The following is a 24,050-nucleotide window of genomic DNA, read 5'->3' on the forward strand; positions in this document are numbered from 1 at the left end:
AGGGAGAGCAGCAAGATGGCAGAATAGGCAGGGAGCACAGTATTAGTCCGGGGGAGAGACAGTTTAATATAAGTGGAGATGCTGCAGGGTCAAGGAAGAGTAGGGGATGAAACAGCAGAGGAAACTCTTCCGGAACTAGTGATTCACAGTGTACCTGCGTGGAGAGCGTGGGAGCCCAAGTTCGGGACACCAGCTGCAGACTCAACACACCAGCACTGGAACGCGAGGTGAGCCGAACCTCAATAGCCTGAGACATCAGCGGGCAAGCGGAAAGAGGAGGCTAGAGGGAACGAGGCTTGAAACTCCGTGGGGAAAAATTCACCAGGCTAACTGGAAGAGAGGAAAAAAATAAAAGAAGTGACCAATACGGACACAAGTTTCTCTCTCTCTGCTCACCTCTCAAAGGCGAGCAAGACAGAGCAGGTGCCATTTTGGACATACATCATAAGCAGGGCAACCTCAGGTCTGCACCGGCCCTGAGCCTAGCAGAAACACCTGACTCTGTGGGGAGAGGTGAAATAACAGGAGATTAGGATCTAACTTGGCAACCCAGTGGGAGACTGCAGGAGAATTGGAGCCCACACTGAGGGCAGCACAGATTCCCTGTGTGGTCCTTGGGAAAGAGCTTCCGATCTCTGGCTCCTGTGGGTATATCATTTGCCTGCTAACTACCTCCAATTACATTCAGCTGTGCAGAATTACATCCCTTTTGAATCAAAAAAAAAGAAAGAGAGATTTACCACACCTAACCTGGGAGTGTCATCTTAGACACACCCTCAACCCTGAGGAACCAAACACAGCTCTCAGTCCACACTCATCTCAAGCCTCTAAGGCTCCACCGAAAGCAGACAGTCCACTTAATATAGAGCCATAGTGTAACAAGAAAAAACACCACAGTGAAGAAACCAAAAATCTCCAACATGCCAAACAACAAACGCAAAAACCAAGCTAACAAGAACAAGGAAGACACTATGACGCCCCTAAATGAGAAAGACACCCCAATTCAAGATTATGAAGATGATGAGATCGAAGAAATGCAAAAAGCGGATCTCAAAAAATTGATAAGAACATTAAGAAGTTCTCAAAAACAAATTCTTGAACTACAGAAATCCTTAATGGACAAGATAGAAAATCTCTCTCGTGAAAATGAAATATTAAGGAGGAATCAAAATGAAATGAAACAACTAGTGGAACAAGAAACTGTGATAGTGACGAGAAATCATAATGAAAAGAAGAATTCAATAGATCAAATGACAAACACATTAGAGAGCCTTAAAAACAGAATGGGCAAAGCAGAAGAGAGAATATCAGACTTAGAAGACAGAGAACAGGAAAGGAAACAGGCAAACCAAAGAAAAGAAGAAGAAATTAGAAATCTAAAAAATATTGTCGGGAATCTACAGGATACTATTAAAAAACCCAACATTCGGGTTCTAGGAGTTCCTGAAGGCATGGAGAGGGAGAAAGGATTAGAAGGCATTTTCAGGGAGATACTAGCAGAAAATTTCCCAGGTTTGGAGAAGGACAGAGGCATCTTAGTACAGGAAGCTTATAGAACCCCTAATAAACATGACCAAAAGAGATCCTCACCACGACATGTTGTAATCAAACTCACCACAGTGAAACATAAAGAAAAGATCCTAAAATGTGCAAGAGAGAAAAGTCAGATTATTCTCAGAGGATCTCCAATTAGACTCACAGCAGACTTCTCATCAGAAACCCTACAAGCTAGAAGGGAATGGCGAGACATAGCCCAGGTACTAAGAGAGAAAAACTGCCAGCCCAGAATACTATATCCTGCAAAGCTCTCATTTGTGAATGAAGGTGAAATTAAGGCTTTTCATAGCAAACAGAAACTGAAAGAATTTGTTGCCACTCATCCAGCCCTGCAAAAGATGCTTAAAGATGTGTTACACACAGAAACACAGAAACATGGTCACCAATATGAAAGAAGGTAAAGGAAGGAAACCTCACAGCAAAAGATCCCAGGAAGCTCAATTTCTCTTTGACATAGAATTAAACTCTGATGCTCTGTTAAATCAATGGGTTAAAGTAATCTATTATGTTCTCTTGATGTCTGTTAAATTCTAATTGTTCAAAAACAGCTGCATTTTTTTAAGAGCTATGGGTTATTTAAATATGTGCTTATTTTCAAAGATTTGAATAATCACCTTCTAACAATGATCAAATTTGGTCTATGTTATGTCATGATTTTAAGGAATCTTATTTCAACCAGATATTTTGGATTTTGAGCCTTCTTGGCATTCTTGACAGGCATTCAAAAAATCAAAGTTTCAAACAATCTGGTCTCTAAAATTTCCAGTAAATCCTGGACTTTGGTTTTTCCAGTTTGGGCCCAACTGAAAAAATCGAAGGACCTATGTCTCTCATCTTATAGGGACACCAACTAATCAGGCTATTTGGATTATATTAGAAGGACTGTCAAGATGTGATGTGGTACCAGACTTTAAGTTTCTATAATGGAAAATGCTATTAATACAAATGTTTGAGAATTAAAAAGTCTAATGATCTTGTGTTACTAGACATGATAGTTATCTTAATGAGAAAGCCCCAGAGGCTTAAAGGGTTAAATACTTGTAAAATCCTACAGGTGCTTTCAAAAATACTGTGAAGTAAGCAAGTGCCTCTTGTTGGTTGATGAGTTTATAATTTTAAACATGGTGACTTAAAGTCTTTTGTCATCCATAGTTATATATGATATGGTGCTCATAAAACTAAAGGGTTGTTGGTTCTGTGTTTAGCTGTCCTCTTATAGGTTCTTATGGACTTTTTCCAGCCACTTTTATTGTATTCAGTACTTTGGGATGGCTCTGTAAACAGATGAAGCCAATAATGTATTAACAGTACCAACTGAGAGAAAGTATGGTTAACTGAGGTTACTAAAAAGAAAAAGCAATTGAAATCAATTGGCAATCGACAAAATGAGTTAAAGATTTTAAAAGCTATTATTAAAATTGCTATATTGGTCTATTATGCTATGTTATATGTGTGTACATATTGTATGTCCACATGGGGAAATTTTATTAAGAGTTTTATTTTAAATGGCGTGTAGATAAGATTGTCCATAAATTTAAGCTGCTAAAATCAATCAAAGATACATTTTAATTTGTGTGACCTGAATCTGTGTATCATATGTTTTAAACGTGTTGGTAGAAAGAAACTAAAAACATTTTAGATGGTTGTGCTTAAGTTTACTGGCTAAACAAACTACACCATGTTAGATATTTAAGAGGTGTTTCCAAATACATGATTCTTAAAATTTATAGAAGGCATTGGACCTTCTGGTAAATGTTTTCTTAAGTTGTTATCTAATGGTTGAAACGGTTTGCTAAGTATTCATGTGATATTGCTATTGTCAGCAAGCGATCTAGGACTTGCTCCCTCATTTCTCTATTCTAAGCCCAACTTGTTCTTTCATTTCTCTATTCTCTTCAAGGTAGGAAACTAATTCTATTATGAAGGAATCTGTAGGATGCACAATTTAATCTTTAGACCTTATAAAAGAGATGGCTAACATTTTTCTGTAATAGCATAGCCAAAATAAGAACTTAAATAATAATCTCATAGCTAGATTCACTTCGCCATCAGCGAAGTATACGGTAAGTAGAAAAACCTCCCTTTCAGACCAAAGGGAAAGAAAGTTTTAAAGTGAGAATATAATTTTCCTCATGGGCATTGTCTACCTTAGAAAAACTACTACAGAACATGCCTGTGACTATAGACTTGTAGTTGAGGCCACAGAAGATTAGAGATGGGACTTAGGCACTCCCTTGACTTGCATCCTCTGGTCTGCTTTAACACAAACCAGGAGGAAAAGAAAGCTAGGCATCAGAAGCAATGGGTGGCAGGCCTATTAATGGCTGATCTGTACAGTGATCTGCCCTCAAGGAGACCCAACAGGCCAGTCCACTGCAGTGGCTTTCAATGTGGTAAGCCTGGGCTTCAGCAGAAGTCAGCTTGTGAAGAGCCCTGGCAGCTCTGCCAAGAGGTGGATCACTGGAAATGGACCTGCCCTGGAATCGAAGGATGCCCAGGTCAGAGCCACAGATCTTATTGGCTCTAAGCTGAAAAGCCCTTCACTCAGCCCAGCTTCCAAAGTGACCACCGCAGCTGAGGGGATGGCCACGTAGTGTCAGCAACATCGCAGGCAGAACTGTAAATTTCTTGTTAGAGATGCCCCCTGCCTTTACCTGGCCAGCTCTCCTCCCAGCCCAGCCAAGTAATGAAAGTCAACAGAGTGCCTTCCCCTAGGAGGTTCACACCTCCCTTAGGATATACCCCATGTGAAGAGATAGATAGGTCTGGGCCTCTGAATTTACAAGGCCTAAAGCCCACCAGATTATTATCAAGCCCCTTCTATCAGGTTCTATTTGCCTCTCAATCAGAAAAATTACTTGTAGCTTAGACAGCACCTTTCTTAGCCCCATCTAATAATGACTCTGTCCTTTGTTCTAGGCCCTGTCTAGTGCACTTGGGCCTCATTCCTTTGTAATCATAACCTCTACTCTACCACCAATGGCTCTACTCCCAACCTGTGTGTACTGATGGTCCTCTTCCCCACTTAATGCTGTATAATTGTTCAAACCTGGTAAATGCCACTCTTAGGATCATTGGTTACTATCCTCACTCTGTCTTTTATGACCTTGTCTAAATACGATCAGAGTCGGCAAACTTGGAAGGCTTCCATAGCCTTGGCAACTCATGACGACAGCCTAGGATGGTTACTGGCGCCATAAACTAGAGTGTCAATTTGTTGGGTCAAAAACAGGAGACACTGTGCACTTGCTCCTCATGTGGGATCTCTGTCCTTAATGTGCTGTACATTTTGATCTTCTGTATATAAAGAGAATTGAAAATGAATCTTGATGCAAATGGAAGGGGAGAGGGAGCGGGAGAGGGGAGGGTTGCGGGTGGGAGGTAAGTTATGGTAGGGGGAAGCCATTGTAATCCATAAGCTGTACACTGGAAATTTATATTCATTAAATAAAAGTTTAAAAAAATAGAAAAAAAATATATAAATGATCGTATAATTCCCTCATTTTTCTACCTGGGTCTGTTTGAGAATGTTGAATGCTCTTCACATTTTAGTGTGTCTCGCTTTTTTTTATTGACTTACTATATTTTCCTGTATGAATGAATTCATATAATAATAATTTGCTTAAGATATCACCTGTTTATAAAACAGATGCTATTTACTTTCATTTTAATTCATATCCTGAGTTTTTTTGCATCATATATACAACACTGGCTTCCTAAATGAAATTGAAATATATTCTCTGTTTAGTTCCAGTTGAAGCTTGTTTGGGAAATTTCAGCTTTTTTTTCTTTCTTAAAAGTTTGGAATATTCCAGCCGGTGCTGCGGCTCACTAGGCTAATCCTCCACCTGCGGCACCAGCATCCCTGGTTTTAGTCCAGGTCGGGGTGCCAGATTCTGTCCCAGTTGCTCCTCTTCCAGTCCAGCTCTCTGCTGTGTCCTGGGGGTGCAGTGGAGGATGGCCCAAGTCTTGGGCCCCTGCACCTGCGTGGGAGACCTGGAGGGGGCTCCTGGCTCCTGGCTTCACATCAGCACAGCTCTGGCCATTGTGGCTATTTGGGGAGTGAACCACCAGACAGACGACCTTTCTGTCTCCTCACTCTCTGTAGCTCTACCTCTCAGATAAATAAATAAAATCTTAAAAAATTCCAATAGAACTTGAAAAAATGAAACACCAATTTATAGTCCAATAAAAATCCAATAAATTTAAAAATACATTATCTGGAAAGGGGGAATCACTACTCTGGCCCAATTTGTGTTTGAAACACTGGGTGTATGAACTTTACCAAGGAAATCCAGGGTTTTTGTGGACCATGTAACCTCACAATGAAAAATCAACCAAGATGCTCACATGTTCCCAGCAGTACAATTGAACTACATCAGGATGTTAAAAGATACACACACACACACACACACGTGATTGATATGAAGACAAAAAGAAAATTATTCTGAGATAATGAAATTCAAAATTTATGGTGATTAAAGGGAAATATATGAATAATTTAGTAGGAATGATATTGCTGCCTATATTTTTACATTATTAACAAAAGAAAAATGATTACCTTTAAAAGATTAAGATTATCAATCAGGGAGCTGGCATTGTGGTGCAGCACCTTAAGCCACCACCTGCAATGCCAGGCCTTTGACACCCACAAGGGAAACCCAGATAGAGTTCCAGGCTCCTGGCCCTGTCCTCACCCAATCCCAGCTGCTGCAGCTATTTGGAAAGTGAACCAGTGGATGGTTCTCTCTCTCTCTCTCTCTCTCTCTCTCTCTCTCTCTATATATATATATATATATATATATATATATATATATATATATATATATATATCTCCCAGTCTCTCCAAGTCTCTCCCTTTCTCTATGTCACCCTGCCTTTCAAATAAATAAATAGTTTTAAAGGTTTGGAAACAAAAGTAAGTCAGGAGCAGACAAATGAGGATTTGGAGATGGATCCCTAAGAATTTTCCTTTGAAATTTGCAAACTTACCCTATTCAACAAATGGACTTAGCCAAGATGTTGACCTGGTGGAGGATATCTGGACAGTTTCCCTTGGAGATTTTTTTGGAAAAGTTTAGATTTATCTAAAACCTCTCATAATGACCAGATACTATTGCTCTTTGGCCCTCAACAATTAAAATGCTTCAAACATCCCAATAAAATCTTGCCATGGTTTTGCCTTTGTCAGTCTTCTCAACCACCTTTTGGTAGTCATTGGTTTGATGGGGTTTTCTTTACAATTGTATTGCTACCACCATGATTCATCCCTAGATACAGTTCTTAGAAGATATGCTTCAGGATATTATAAAGAACAAATAAATTTCTGTTATTATGTTCTTCTGGTTCTATGTTCTTCTTACTTTTACTTATTCAATATGATGGCTAGTGTTGAATTAAGCCTGTGATTATAGAGTGGATAGAAATTATGTCTGCAAAAAGTAAAGAAAAAAGAGAGGAAGGAGAGGGATTGAGGGAGGGAAAGGAGGAGAGAGAAATGTATAGTTATCTTCTTAGAACTGTACCTGTAAAATACATGAAATCTGTTCTCTTTATATTAATAAAAATTTAAGAGGAAAAACATTCCTGCAAAAATGAAGTACCACAGACTGGGTGATTTAAGCAACAAAAATCTATTTTACCACAATTTTGGAGAATAGAACTCCAAGATCAAGGTGTCAGTAAGGTTGATTTGTTGAAAGTCCTCATTCCTGTGCTGTGGGTGGCTGTTTTCTCCCTCTGTCACTTTCCCAGTATTGTTAATCAGTTTCATAAGGGTATCAGTCATAATATAGTAAAATAATCATTTTACCTTAATTATGTTTTTAAGGAACCTATCTCCAAATATACTTACATTGCGGTGTACTAGGGCTTAGAGTTTTACACGCAAATTTGGGAGAACACCATTCAGCCCATAACCCTATGGGAAAAAAAAAAGTTTTAAATTTTTCTATTCCAGTGCCTCTGCCAGCTCTATTTCTTACTTTATAAGCTGTTTTCCTTATTCAACAATAGTCCTTCTTGATGGTTTTGCACTCATAAGTTATGGGGGTTAGTTCAGAGATTAGCAGATGCCCCAGGTGATGAAATACAAAGAAATATAATTTTCATTGGTAACCGAAACCCTATACTCTTAATTGATACCTAAAAATTATCAATATTCCATATCAGAGTGCCAATTTCAATTCTAGCTCTGCTGTACAGATCTAGTTTCCTGCTAATACATCTTGGGCACAACAGGTGATAGCACAGTGACTGTGCCCCTGCCACTCACATGGGAAATGCTAATGGAGATCCTGTCTGCTGGCTTCAGCTTGCCCTAGCCCTTGATGCTGCAGGCATTTAAAGAGTGAACCAGCAGATGTAAGATTTTTTCTCTCCCTGTCTCTCCATCTCCCTTTCAAGTAAATGAAAAATAAATAAATAAACATCTAAAAATATATTTGTGGATTGTCTTCTGATGTTTCAACACATATATCCATTACATAACATTCAAATCAGGGTAAAGACATCAATATCCTCAAACATTTAGCATTTTTAATCATGAAAATATTCAAAATCCTTTCTGTTTTACTTTTAGAAAAGTGCACAGTATATTATCTATTCATTCCATTCTGCAGCAGAACACCAAAATTTTTTATTCTATTTTATTTTGTTACTGCCAGTAACCAAATTTCACTCATGCCTCCCTCTCTCCTACTCTCCTCTGTCTCTGATAACCACTATTTAACCACTATTCTAATTTTATTCTATTTTTCTTTTTTTAAAATATTTATTTACTTATTTGAAAGTGAGAGTTACAGAAAGAGGCAGAGGCAGAGAGAAGGAGAGGTCCATCTGCTAGTTCACTCCTCAGATGGTTGCAATGGCCAGAGCTGTACCATTCCAAAGCCAGGATTGAGGAGCTTCTTATGGGTCTCCCACACAGGTGCAAGGGCCAAGGACTTGGGCCATCTTCCACTGCTTTCCCAGGCCATAGCAGGGAGCTGGATCAGAAGTGGAGTAGCCAGGACTCAAACTGGTACACATATGGGATGCTAGCACTGCAAATGGTGTCTTTACCCACCATTCTACTGTGCCGGTTCCTACTTTCAACTTTTAAATAAACTTTAGATTCCACATATGAATGAGATCATATTGTAGTTGTCTTTCTGTGCCTGACCTATTTCACTTAACATTATGACCTACAGTTCCATCCATGTTGTTACAGATAAAAGTGCTGACTGGCAATCTATTGTATTTGTATGTATAAGCTACATTTTTTTACCCATTCATCACTTCATTGGCATTTAGGTTTTTCCCATTCTGTAGGATGTCTGTTTACTCTGTTGATTGTTTCCTTTGTGGCACTTCAGTTTAAGGAAGTCCTATTTATATGTTTTTGCTTTTGTTTCTTGTGTATTTGCAGCCTGATTTTATAATAACCTTGCTATAATCTGTGTCTAATCATATCCTATGATTTCTTTTAGTAGTTTCATAGTCTCAAGTCTTGCATGTAGGCCTTTATGCATAGTGAAATATAGTCTATTTTCATTCTTCTCCCTTTGGAAATCCAATTCTCCCTGCATCATTTATTCAGAACATGTCCCCTTCTCTAATGCATATTCTGAGCACCTTTGTCAAAGATCGGTTTCCTGTAGATGCCTGCATTTATTTCTAGGTCTTTATTGCATTCCATTGGCCTATTTATTTCTTTTTATTCTAATACCGTTCTACAGCATATCTAATATATTTTTCTTGCTTTGTTCTTTTTTAATATCAAGATTACAAAACTGTGTTCTGCTCCTTTGAATTGTACTTAAAATAATCCACTTTGAGAAGTTTCTCAGGCCTTCCTCTCTTGGCATTCCCTTCCTAACACTGTGGCAGGAGGTTTCTGACTTCAATAAATATACTCTGAAGAGAAATTTACAAAATTGTGACCCATGGGCTACAGAATACAAATTTGGGAATAAGTCAAAGCTAGAGAACATGGCAGACCCAAAAGAATGAAAGAACTGAATTGTGGTGATGCTTTTTATACTCTGAATTAAACTATGTCTGAAGTCAAAATTTTTCCCAATCTGTTTCATCAGTCAATATTAACCTAACCATTTGAGTCTGTCCACCTGCCATTCTCAATAGAAATAATTTGAATTAGGATAAATGTCTTACATAGATGAAAAGGAAAAGTCAAACCAAGGAGTAGGTTGAAATATAAATTAGAAAAGTGTACTTATTTTTAATGTTGCCTCATGCAGAGCTTTTGTGTTAAATTTCTAAAAGTCAAGATTGTATTATTATTTGAACATATGCCTACAAAATGCTGACTATGAACATACATTCTTGACCGAGATGGTACTGCCCAAAGTGGGCAAAAGTGATTTGTCTCAGGATTGAAAAATCTTACTGTTTTTATGTATTAACATAGATATGCATGCAATATATAAAGATATCTAGAACATATTGGTAGTATTAAAATTTAGTGAAGGGAAGGGAACAATTAGGGATGAAATTATACAATAAAGTTTTCAGTAGAGGACAATAATGGAATAAAGTTAAGGAGAAATTCAGAGAAATGCATATGCAAACAAATGTCAGTGCTATAAGCAGAATGAGGAAAATACAAGTTATAATAAGGATCAAAGATAAATTATTTGTAATACTGAAGTCATAGATGATTAAATGAGGAATAAATTTATGTAATAAAGTATACTCTACCTTATTCATAAAGCTAGGTGATCAAAGCGAAAAGCCACATCTAGTCACAGGGGCCTGTGTAAGTCAAAGCATGGAAGCATAATATAGCCTGGCTCAGTATGCCTGCAGTTTAGGCTATGAATAGAGCAAGCAAGCATATCAGAGAGAAACATCTAGTAAATAGTGGATTAAACACAGAAAATATATTTTTGTCTCTTCAGAATTCTGGAGAATTTAGTTCAGTGGCTCAAGGATATCAAGGCTGGCATCTCTGAAATTTCTTTTGACTTTTCCTATGTTCCTCCCACTGCATCTTCATTGATTGTCTGCAATAACTCCAGACAACTATGATTAAGTCCAGAAGATGAAAAATCATACTTATTTTATTCATCTATCAGTACTGATAGTGAAAATAAAACTTCACCCTGAAAACCATTTTCCATACTAGCCATTGTATCTGTTGAATAATCTGGGTATCTCAGGGAGTCCCCATTCTCAAGGAAGACTGGAAATAGAGAAAAAATAATTGTAATTACTTGTTTAAATATTATGACACCTGAAGATAGGCATGTTGCTGCTGCAGATTAACATCAGGTCTGTTAGAAAGAAATCGCAGGAATAGTTAACTCTGGCCTCAGCCTATGTATATATAGATATAGATATATGCTTTTTGGTTAAGAAACAAACTATAAAATATGAAATTATTATTTGGTTTCCTATAGTTAATACTAGTTGACAAAATTCTGAAGTAATTAAGAAAATTATTACAGAGAAGATAAAATTAATTCTTGGTAATTTTTTTTATTTGACAGGTAGAGTTATAGACAGTGAGAGAGAGAGAGAGGCAGAGAGAAAGATCTTCTTTCCACTGATTCACTCCCCCAAATAGCCACTATGGCTGTCACTGCACCGATCTGAAGCCAGGAGCCAGGTGCTTTCTCTTGTTCTCCCATGCAGATGCAGGGGCCCAAGCACTTGAGCCATCCTCCACTGCCCTCCTGCCATAGCAGAGAGCTGGAGTGGGAGAGTTGCAAATTTAATATAGTAAAATGTCTTAGTTATATAATCAATAAAAACATATTATAATGCTTTTGTAAGATAGGCCCCAATAAAATGATTAGCTGAGTAACAGAAGCAGACTGTTTTAGCAACTAAGCTGGTAACTAAATTTCGTGTTTTAAGGTAATTGCACCACCAGATTTCATAGAAAATATGTAACGACATTAGTAAGACATAACAGTAGAGAAATACTAATTACTTTTTCTGAAATCAATTTATATTCATCTTGATCATTGCTCAAGTTTTTGAAATTTTGGTAGTCAGTTGTTGAACATAGCTGTTATTTAAAATTAAACTTTATATAAACTTAAAATTCAATAAAAACTACTGAAAATATTAACTTCTGAGGCCAGCATTATGGTTCAGTTCCAGGTTAAGCCACCACCTGTGATGTTGTCATCCCATATGAATGCTAGTTCAAGTCCTAGCTGCTTCACTTCTGACCCAGCTCCCTACTAATGTACCTGGGAAAGCAGCATAAGATGGCTTAAGTCCTTGGGCCCCTGATACAGGTGGGAGATCCAGATAGATCTCCTGGCCCTTGGCCTCAACCAGACCAAGACCCAGCTTTTGCAACCCTTGGGGCAGTGAAACAGCAGATAAAGAGTCTCTCTCTCTCTCTCTCTCTCTTTTTCTCTCCCCCATTTCTCTCTTTGCCTTTCAGATGAATAAGTCAAATGAGTTCAAAATGCCAGTCATACCATTACTCAGAAGCAATGAGAAGCAAAATCATGGGTAATAGAAATCCATACATGATATGGAAGAAAGATTCTACCATGGGATTGAGATTATGAAAAAAAATCAATGGAAATATTAGAAATGAAGAATTCAATATGTCAAATAAAAATACAGAGGAGAGCTTTAGCAACAGACTTGGTAAGGCAAAAGAAAGTATATCTGAGCTAGAAGACAAATCCTTATAAACTTCTTAGAAGAAAAAAATAAGAAATTTGAAAAATGTTAAAAATTTTTTGAGATTTATAAGATACTATCAAATGACCCAACATATGGGTGTTAGGAATTTCTGAAGATGTTGAAAGAGAGAATGTATTGGAAGACCTAAGCAAACAATAGGAATATTTAAGGAAAAATAGTAGAGTCAAGTCATTACTTATCAAAAGTAACTTTGAATGTAAATGGACTACATTCTCCAATGAAAAGATACAGACAAGCTGAATGGATTATAAAACAAGATCCATTTAATTGCTGCCTACAAAGAACATGCCTCAACAACAAAGATACACACACACTATAAATAAAAGAATGGAAAAAGTGGACCTAATAGCTACAGAACCTTTTAACTCATAGTTGAAGACCACACATTCTTTTCATCAGTGCATGGAACTTTCACTAGGATATGCCATATAATAGCTCATAAAGCAAGTCCCAGCAAACTGAAAAAAAAATGGAAATCATACCATACATATTTTCTGACCACAATGGAACAAAACTGTAAATTAACAACTCAAGAATCTCTAGAACAAAAAGACCAAGCCACAGAAGCATTCTTAGTATAGTATCTAAACCAGACAGAGGAACTCAGAAAACAAAGTGTTATTCTATAGGATAAACAATGTTTGCTGGTTCCTCGGCTCACTAGGCTAATCCTCCACCTGCGGCACTGGCACCCCGGGGTTCTAGTCCCAGTTGGAGTGCCAGTTCTGTCCCAGTTGCTCCTCTTCCAGTCCAGCTCTCTGCTGTGGCCCAGGAGTGCAGTGGAGGATGGCCCAGGTCCTTGGGCCCTGCACCTGCATGGGAGACCTGGAGGAAGCACCTGGCTCCTGACTTCAGATTGGCATAGTTCCAGCCATAGTGGCCATTTGGGGGGTGAACCAGTGGAAAGAAGACCTGTCTCTCTGTCTCTCTCACTAACTCTATCTGTCAAATAAATTAAAAAAGTTCTTTCCTTTCTACTTTTAATAAAACATAATTTTGTTGTATAACAGTGAACATAACACTTTAGCAGGATATCTTGGAGGTACTAAATAATATTGGAAATCCACCAAAAGGACTGTACCTACTCTCCATCCCCCCAAAAAATCGGCGATCTTTACAAATAGACAATGTTTGACCTAAATGAATTCTATAATATTGATAAAATTAAGTCATTATATTACATCTTAAAAAGTAAATGATTTTATCTATATTCTTTCATTAAAAAGGGATTCTATTTATTATCCCTGGTAGGCAATAATTCAGGATGAATGTAGAATTTCTTATGCACATGTTAATACTCTGAATGTACACTACATAGTGTTAAGCACTTTGTCAGTGGCCACTGCAGAAATAAAGCTGCCTACTGTTGACTTTATACCAGCCTATTATTAAAACATGCTCCTAAAATATTTCAGGGTCATGCATTTTGCATTGTAGTTAAAACACCATTTGGATGCCTGTATCTCAGATCTGAGTTCCTTGAGTTCAAGTCCCAGCTTCATTTTTAATACAGTATCCTGCTGACACACACCCTGACTGGCAGCAGATAGTGAATGAACTACTTGAGTTCCTGCCACCAACATGGCAGAACCAGATTGGGCTCTGACTCCTGGCTTTGGCCTCAGCCAGCCCACAGGCATTTCAAGATTGTAGCAGATGAATGATATATCCATCACTGTTTCTCTGTGTATGTCTGTGTGTCTTTCCAATAAATACATAACTAAATAAAAGTCTTTAAAATATATTCTGTTAGGAATTCAAATTTGCTAGATGTACCCAGAAATTAAGTTCTATTTTTAATTAGAAAAGCAAAAATTTGAGATGTATTTTTGAACTACATTTGTGCCATGAAACAACACAAACTAGAAAATCATAATCTTTGTTTCAACTGTGTAAAATATAGCATAATACAAATGGTCCAGATGATAATAGAATTGTTTTTCACCGGTTACAAACTACAGCTGAAGTCTCTGTGTATGTGTGTATGCTAGATGGGGTTCCTAGCTCCTTGCTTTGGAGTGGCCCAGCCCTGCCATTGTGGTCATCTCAGGAGTGAAACAGGTGGATGATTTCTTTCTCTGTCTCTTCCTCTGCCTTTCTCTGTTACTATGCCTTTCAGATAATTAAACAAATCTTTAAAAATAAATCCATGAGCATATTAGTATATTTTCAAATGTGTATCATTAAAAATTTCACTTAATAAATATTTCTCAGGCTAAATGATACAAAATAAAATGGAAATTCTACCTAAAAAAGATTCTGTGGTACTGAGAATGAGCTAAGGTGCAGATTATTTTAAGTGCTGATGATTCTCTACAGTTTTAAATTTTCTTTTTTTAATTTTTTTTAAAATTTAAAAAAATTTTTTTTTGACAGGCAGAGTGGATAGTGAGAGAGAGAGAGACAGAAAGAAAGGTCTTCCTTTTTGCCGTTGGTTCACCCTCCAATGGCCGCTGTGGCCGGCGCATAGCGCTGATCCGAAGCTAGGAGCCAGGTGCTTCTCCTGGTCTCCCTTGCGGGTGCAGGGCCCAAGCACTTGGGCCATCCTCCACTGCCTTCCCGGACCATAGCAGAGAGCTGGCCTGGAAGAGGGGCAACCGGGACAGAATCCGGCACCCCGACCAGGACTAGAACCTGGTGTGCCAGCGCCGCAAGGCGGAGGATTAGCCTGTTAAGCCACGGTGCCGGCTACAGTTTTAAATTTTCATTAGAATATACTGGAGATGTGTTAGCAACATGTGGCTTAACTCCCCTGTAGGAAATAATATAAAAATAATTTGTAATAACAGGCCAACTTTTTGGTAGCTAACAGATAATTGGTATGTACTAGTTAGTAGTTATATCATAGTAAGAATAGAACCTTCGAAAATGAAATCATCAAGCATTCTCAATTCACGTTTTTCCATAGTTTGGGGTCTTAATCAGTTCTCAAGCCCAAATCATTGTCTATAAGTTGACCACTGTGAGCTTCAAAATAATTTAAAAGAAGTTTGTATTTTACATTTCTATTTACCCAAATAGTAAACAAGGATATCACGAATAAAAGTTGTATAATTAAGATATGAAGCAATAATTTAAAAACCAATGTCCATGACTTTAGTATAAAATAAAATGGAACCTATGTATAAGTCATTTAATTTACTGTGTATATAATTAAAGTACTTTGAATAAAATTAAATAATACAAGCACATCAACAGAGAACCTAAAGCTAAAGCTATTATAATAGTCCAAGGAAGTTATTAGAATGATATTTTCAAGGTCAGGATAATTCCTTTTATTATTGCAAGGTAATTACCATATGCCTTCAATCTTCCTTTAAATCTCAATTATCTCCTATACCAACCTGTGTGAATAAGAATTATCCCAAACTTCTACCTGAATTAAAAAAAAATCTTGAAATTTAGAAGATTCTAAGAAGGAAGAGAATATTTCTATTGTTTCATGGATTTCTAATAGTTCCAATATATCAAAAAGATGTGCTAGGGCAGAGAAAAATGCATTGTTACCCTGTCTCTCAAGCTAGACATTTTCTCTTTTACAGGTGAACCATTATGGAATAAAATGTTAAGGGATATCTACAAAATGCAATGCAAGAGCTGACCAGATCAGAAACCTTGTAGTTTAATGTCAATTTTGCTAGATAAGAAAAAAATTCAGTCATTCCAGGTTATCTTACTCCAACTGAAAATACTGTGGAGGAAAGAGACTATGTAGATTTTAAAATTATTTATGATCAAAATCATTTTACATTACCAACTTTTATCTAGGGTACAACTGAATTTTCATAAAACATATTTCAGTAATTGCTCTATAAATAAATTTTATTTAATATTTGTATATAGTGAGGCTGACATTGTGCCATAATGGCTTAAAAGGCCATCTGACACGTTGGTGTACCATATAGCAGCCTGTTTGTGTTCTGCCTGTTCCAGTTCCAATCCAGCTCCCTACTAATGTACCTGGAAATGATGCCTCAAGTGCTTCAGCCCCTGCCACCCATATGGGAGATCCAGGACAAACTCATGGCTCCTTGCTTCAGCCTGTCTAAAACCTGGCCATTGTAGTAATTTGAGGATTGAACCACTGAATGGAATATCTCTCTGTGTCTATCTCTGTCTCTCCTCTCTACAAGTCTGCTTTTCAAATCAATATTTTTTTAAAAAGGTGTATGTAGTGTCACAATATTTTACATCATTTATTCTTGTGTAGGTTCTTTCACAGTCAGATGCCAATAGTTCCATAAGAGAGTCCACAGTAATGACTAACATGGAGCCAGTGCCATGGCTCACTTGGTTGATCCTCTGCCTGCAGCACTGGCATCCCACATGGGCACTGGGTTCTAGTCCTGGTTTCTCCTCTTCCCGTCCAGCTCTCTGCTATGGCCTGGAAGGGCAGTGGAGAATGGCCCAAGTGCTTGGGCCCCTGTGCCCATGTGGGAGACTGGGAGGAGGCTCTTGGCTTTGGATTGGCACAACGCCAGCCATGGTGGCCATTTGGGGAGTGAACCAATGGATGGAAGACCTTTCTTTCTGTCTTTCTCACTGTCTATAACTCTACCTGTCAAATAATTAAAAAAAAAAGAAATGACTAACACAAAATATGCCAACAAACTGGAAAATCTAGAAGAGATGGATAGCTGTCTGGAAACATACCAGCTACCCAAAGACTGAATCAGTAACAAAAATCCTCCCAACAAGAAAAGCCCAGCACCAAATGACTTCACTGTTCAATTCTACTAAACTTCTAAAGAACTAATTCTATTATTTTTTCTTTTTTTAAAACTTTTTTTATTTGACAGATAGAGTTATAGACAGTAAGAGAGAGACAGAGTGAAAGGTCTTCCCTCTACTGGTTCACCCCCCAAATGTCCGCTATGGCTGGTGCTGTGCCAATCTGAAGCCAGGGGCCTGGAGCTTCCTCTTGGTCTCCTACACGGGTGCAAGGCCCAAGCACTTGGGCCATTCTCCACTGCCTTCCCGGGCCACAGCAGAGAGCTGGACTGGAAGAGGAGCAACCGGGACTAGAACCTGGCACCCATATGGGATGCCAGAGCTGCAGGCGGAGGATTACCTAGTGAGCCACAGCGCCAAGAACTCATTCTATTCTTCTCAAACTATTCAAAACAACTGAAAGAGAGGGAGTCCTCCCCAACTCCTTCTATGAGGCTGGAATCATCATAATTTTAAGTAACTCAACAACAAAACAAAGAAACCAGTTAAGAAATGTGCAAAGGACTTTAACAGGCTTTTTGCAAAAGAGGAAATTCAAATGGCCAACAAATACATGAAAAAAATGCTCAGAATCACTAGTCATCATGGAAATGTGAATTGAAAACTGGGATAGAGAATATAGCCTAGTCAAGATGTTAGAAAAATTTTTTGTAAAGCTCAGGAGTAAAAATTGGACCAGAGATAAAAATCAACTACACTTTGGAAATCAAATTCCCACAACACAACATAAATTTCCCAAATCCAATATAACAAATATAAAATAGGAAAACTCCAAATTAAACTAAGCAAGTTAAAACACAATTTGAAGATTACCAACAAATAAAAAGTTACAGATACAAAATTTCAGTTATAGAAATACAAAATATTCTAAACATTTAAGAAAAAAAATAGACACATATATTTCCCAGACATACCATGGTAGAAATAAGCACAGAATATTTTCACAGTTTTTAGAAAGCCAGCATTACATTGATTATGATGCAAATTGATCAGAACTTGAAATATGAATTAAGTATAAGCATGTCTTTTAAAAACACATGCATTTCTCCTAAGTAGTTTTATAATAAATTAAATACAAATGAAAATAAAATTAATAACAAGTGAGATATAAGAAAAAATTCTAGAGGCGGTTAACATTTCGAACAAGCCATGTAGATTGTCCAGGCAGTTGAAAAATTCAACAAAATCATATGATGTTGGATGTTGAAAAGTATTTAAAAAATCAGCATGTAATTAAATAAAACTTGCTAGATTTTTAGTAAAAATAAACTGTGGCTTCCTTACTCTGATCAAGGTGTTTAAAAGGATCCTACAGCAAACAACACAATTAATATGGGATCATTGACAGATTTCTCCCTGAAGAAACCTAGACCGGCTGACTCCACTGTCTCCAACTTCATCTTTTTTTATTCCATCCGCATTTATTCCCAATAGAATTAATATATTCACACTGGAAAGTCAGGCATATGAATTTCACACATGCACTTGTCTTCATTAGCCTAGAGTTAGTGAGCCTAAAATCCTCGCTGTGGTTTCTTCCCTCCCCTCCCCTCCCCTCCCCTGCCCTCCCCTCGCCTCCCCTCCCCTCCTCTCCCCTCCCCTTCCTGTCCTTTTTTGTCTGCAGCTTCTTACTGGAGCAGTAGTCAGAGGAGAGGGCAAAAGAACAAAAGGAAAAAATAAGGTGTAAAGATCAATTTCTAAGCAATAAAATGTCAGTATATTGGAGATCTTTATTTAGAGAGAATCCATAACATCTAAAAACAAAAACTGATAAATGAGTTGAACGAGATTTCAGGAAAGATCGATATTTTTAAAATCCACTAGATTACCAAGCACTGGCAAGAAACAAATAGAAGATATTAAAGGTCAGTAGGCAGAGTGGAAAACATATATTGGCAGGGGGAAAAAAAGGATTCAATTATGTGATGCCTTTAAGCATTCTTCAAATCAATATTAAAACATGATACAAATGGCCCAACAGAAAAATGAGCAGAAATACAAGACCAAGAGAAAGCCCCTAAGCCAAAAAGCAGAATTTTAACTCACCTGAAGCAGGTGACTGCCAGCTGCAGCCCGGATCCGCCAGGGAGAAGCACGGGGGCGACACCAGCGGGTGGCAGGTGCACCGCGGGGAGAGGAGCCCAGGAGCAGGCCAGGGAGCCGCTTCCCACCTCTCCTGATTCACTCGGAGCACAAACCGGTTAGGGAGCCACACCTTGGAGGATGCTGATTTTGGCTGCGTCTTTTGTGACGATGTGTGCGCTCTCGTCCAATCAGGTACGGTGATGTTATCATGCGGGATCTTGACGTCACAATGGTCTTAGAGTTCTTTGGCGGAGCGAGGTCCCAGGAGAAGGCTGCGCTACCCCGAAGCTCCAGAGCCCAGTCGGGGTCTGTGCTCTCCACTTTCGAGCCTTAGGGGTCGCCGGGCTCCTAGGAGCTGAGGACCTCGACAAGGTGAGTCTCGACAGGGGGAAAGCAGAACCTGTGGAAGCTGTTCGGGACCCCTTACCCCTTCCCTGACACCCGGGACCCCCGACGCCTGGCCCCTTCTCTGGCACCTGGGAACCCCCGACGCCCGGCCCCTCCCTGGCATCCAGGACCCCCTTCACCCAGGCACAACCTGGTACCTGGGACCCCAATCGCCGGCCTCCCTCCTGGGTCCTGGCATCCCTGACGCCTAGTCTCCTCCTTGAAACCCATGACTCCCGATGTCCGGCCTCCTCCCTGGCACCCAGGACCCCAGACGTCTGGCCCCGTCCCTGGCATCCGGGACCCCCAACACCTGGCCCCCTCCTGGGCACTCGGGACCCCGATGCCCGGCCTCTTCCCTAGCACCCAGGACCCTTGATCCAGGCCCCTTCCGTGGCACCGGGACCCCTGACCACCTCCCTGGCACCCGTGACACCCGAACGCCCGGCTCCTCCCTGTCACTTAGGACCCCAGACACCAAGCCCCCTCCCTGGTACCAGGGACCCCGGATGCCCGGTCCATTCCCTGGCACCCGGGATCCCAACGTCCGGCCCCCTCCCTGGCACCCAGAACCCCCGAGGCCTGGCCGCCTCCCTGGCACTCTGGAACCCCGACACCTGGGCACCTCTCTGGCACCCCGGACCCCTGACGCCCAGCCCCTTCCCTAGTACCTGGGACCCCCAATGCCTGGCTCCTTGCTGGGCCCCAGGATCCCTGAAGTCTGGCCCCCTCCTTGATACAAGGGACCCCTGCCTCCCAGCCTCCTCCCTGGCACCCAGGACCCAAACGCCTGGCCTCTTCCCTGGCACCTGGGACACAGGACACACAGCTCCTCCCTAGCACTCGTTACCCCTGACACCCTCCCTGGCAGCAGTGACCCCCGACGCCCAGCCCTTCCTGTCACTTGGGGCTCCCGACATCGGGCCCCTCCCTGTCACTCAGGAATCCTGACGCCCAGCCTCCTCCCTGGTACCCAGGACCCCGAGCCCAGCCCTTATCTGTCATTCGGGACCACAGATGCCCGCCCCCCTCACTAGTACCTGGGACCCCTGATGCCCGGCCTCCTCCCTGGCACCCGGAACCCCAGAAGCCTGGCCCCCTCTGACACCCTGGAACCCTGACGCCTGGCTCCCTCCTTGACTCCCAGGACCAATGACTCCCAGCCTCTTCCCTGGCACCCAGGACCCTGGACACCCATCTCCTCCCTGGCACCCGGGACCCCCAACCCCCTCCCTGGAACCTGTGGCCCCGACATCCGGACGTCCCTGTCACTTGGGATTCCCAACTTCCAGCACCATCCCTGGCACCATGGATCCCCAACACCCGGCCCCATCCCAGACGCCCAGATTCTTCCCTGGTACCTGGAACCCCAGACGCCCGGCCCCCTCCCTGGTACCCGGGACCCTGACTCCCAGGCTCCTCCCTGGCACCCAAGACCCCCGAAGCCTTGTCCCCTCCCTGACACCTTGGACCACCTACGTGTGGCTCACTCCTGGGCCCCAGGATCCCTGACCCTGACCCCATCCTGGACTCCAGGGACCAATGACGCCTGGTCTCTTCCCTGACACCCAGGACCCTGGATGCACAGCTCCTCCCTGGCACCCAGGAACCCCGACCCCATTCCTGTCACTCAGGACTCCCGACATCCGGGCCCCTCCAAGGCACCCCAGATCCCCAAAGCCCAGCCCTTTCCCTGGTTCCTGGGACTCCCTCCTGGGCCCCGGGATCCCAGAAACCTGGCCCACTCCTTGATATCCAGGACCCCTGACACCCAGCCTCCTCTTTGGCACCCGGGACCCTCGATCCTGGCCCCTCCCTGGCACCTGGAACCCAATGCCCGACCCCTCCTTGGCACCCGGGACTCCCAAACCTCTCACTGGCACCCTTGACCCCCGATGCTGGGCCCCTCCCTGTCACTTGGGACATCAGATGCCCGACCCCGCCTTTGTAACTGGGACCCCTGACTCCTGGCCCCTTCCCTGGCACCCGGTACCCTGACATATGACCCTTTCCTTGTCACCATGGACCCCCGATGCCTGAGACTGTCTCTGGCACCCCGGACCCCCAACACCCAGCCCCTTCACAGGTACCTGGGACCCCCATTGCCAGGCTCCCTCCTGGGCTCCGGGATCCCTGAAGCCTGGCCCCCTCCTTGACACCCAGGACCCCTGATGCCCGGCCTCCTCCCTGGCACCCGGAACCCCAAAGCCTGGCCTCTTCCCTGGCATCCAGGACCCTGGACACCCAGCTCCTCCCTGGCACCTGGGACCTCTGACCCCCTCCCTGGCACCCGTGACCCCTGACACCTGGCCCTTTCTGTCACTCAGGACTCCTGGCTTCAGCCTCCTCCCTGGCACCCCTGATCCCCTGTGCCCAGCCCATTCCCCGAAGCCCAGCCCCTTCCCTGGCAACCGGGACCCCTGATGCCTCAGCCCCTCCCTGGCACCCCAGATCTCCAACGCCTGGCTCCCTCCTGGGCCCTGGGATCCCCGACGCCTGGTCGCTCCCTGGCATCCCAGACCCCCAACACCTGGGTCCCTCTCTGGCACCCTGTACCCCTGACGCCCAACCCCTTCCATGGTACCTGGGACCCTCATCACCCAGCTCCCTCCTGTACCCCAGGATCCTGGACTCCTGGCCCCCTCCTTGACACATGGTACCCCTGACTTCTGGCCTCCTCCCTGGCACCTGGGACCATCGATCCCAGCCCCTCCTGGCAACCGGACCCCAACACCCGACCCCTCCCTGTCACCTCGGACTCCCAACCCCCTCACTGGCACCTGTGACCCCCAATGCCCTGCCCCTCCCTGTCACTGGGGACACCAGATGCCTGACCCCGTCTCTCATACCTGGAACCCCTGATGCCTGGCCCCTTCCTTGGCACCAGGGACCCTGAAGTCCAGCCCCCTCCCTGGAACCTCAGACCCCTGACTCCTGGGCCCCTCTCTGACATCCTGGACACCTGATGCCCGGCCCCTCTCTGGCACCCCAGACCCCCAATGCCCAGTCCCTTCCTGGTACCTGGGACTCCCATCCTAGGCCCTAGGATCCCTGAAGCCTGGCCCCCTCCTTGACACCCATGACCCCTGACACCTGGCCTCCTCCCTGGCACCTGGACCCTGATGCCCAGCTCCTCCCTGTCACCGGAGACCTCCAACCCCCTCCCTGGCTCCATTGATCCCCTATGCCTGGCCCTTTCCCAGATGCCCAGCCCCTTTTCTGGCACCCGGGACCCCTGATGCCTGGCCCCCTCACTGACACCCAGGACCCCCGATGCCTGGCCCCCTCCCTGGTACCCCGGATGCCTGATGCCTGGCTTCTTCCTTGGCCCTGGGATCCCCAACACCTGGCCCCTTCCTTGACACCTGGAACCCTGACTCCAGGCCTCCTCCCTGGCACCCTGTTCCCCTGACACCCAGCCCCTACCATGGTACCCAGAACCTCCATTGCCCGGCTACCTCCTGGGCCCTGAGATCCCAGATGCCTGGAACCCTCCTTGATACCAGTGACCCCTGAAGCCTGACTCCCTCCCTGGCACACCAGAACCCAAAGCCTGGCTCCCTCCTGAGCCCCAGGATCCCAGACTCATGGCCCCCTCCTTGACACCCAGGAACCCTGACACCTGGTCTGTTCTCTGGCACCCAGGACCCTGGTGCCCTGCCTCCTCCCCAGCACCTGGGACCCCCAACCCCCTCCCTGGCACCCGTGACCCCTGACACCCAGCCCTCTCTGTCACTGGGACTGCTGAAGCCTGGCCCCCTCCCTGGCACCCCAGACCACTGAGGCCCAGCTCCCTCCTGGGCCTTGGGATCCCCAACACCTGGCTCCCTCCTTAACACCTTGGACCCCTGAACCCCGGCCTCCTCCATGGCACCCTGCTCCCCAGACTCCCAGCACCTACCCTGTACCTGGAACCCCCATCGCCCGCCTCCCTCCTGGGCCCTGGGATCCCTAACGACTGACAGACCCCTCCCTGGCACCCCGGACCCCGAGGCGTGGCTCTTTCCTGGGCCCTGGGATCCCGATGCTTGTGCCCTCCTTGACACCATGACCCTGGATGTCCGGCCTCCTCCCTTGCACCCAAGACTCCTGCTATTCAGCCCCTTCCCAGGCACCCAGGACCCCTGATGCCCAGCCCCTACCCTCGTACTTGGGACCTCCATCGCCCGGATCCCTACTTTGCCCCAGGATCCCCAACGCCTGAACCACCCTGAACCACCAATGCCTAGCCCCTTCCCTGATGCCCAGCCCCCACCGGTGCACCCGGGACCCCCAACGCCGGGCCCTCTCTGTCACTCAGGACCCCAGATGCCCACCCCTTCCTGGTACCCAGGACCGTGACGCCCAGCCTCTTCCCTGGCACACAGAACCCATGATCCCGGCCCCTCCCTGGCACCTGAGACCCCCTCCCCCCTCCCTCGCAACAGTGACCCCCAACGCCCAGACCCCCAGCACTCAGGATTCCCAACATCCGGCCCCCTCCCTGGCACCCCAGAACCCTGACACCTGGGTCCCTCTGTGGCACCCCAGACCCCTAATGCCCAGCCGCTTCCCTGGTACCTGGGACCCCCAACGCCTGGCTCCCTCCTGGGCCCCGGGATCCCTGAAGCCTGGCC

This window comes from Lepus europaeus, chromosome 18 (genome assembly GCF_033115175.1).
Source record: "Lepus europaeus isolate LE1 chromosome 18, mLepTim1.pri, whole genome shotgun sequence".
In the NCBI taxonomy this organism is placed as follows: domain Eukaryota; kingdom Metazoa; phylum Chordata; class Mammalia; order Lagomorpha; family Leporidae; genus Lepus; species Lepus europaeus.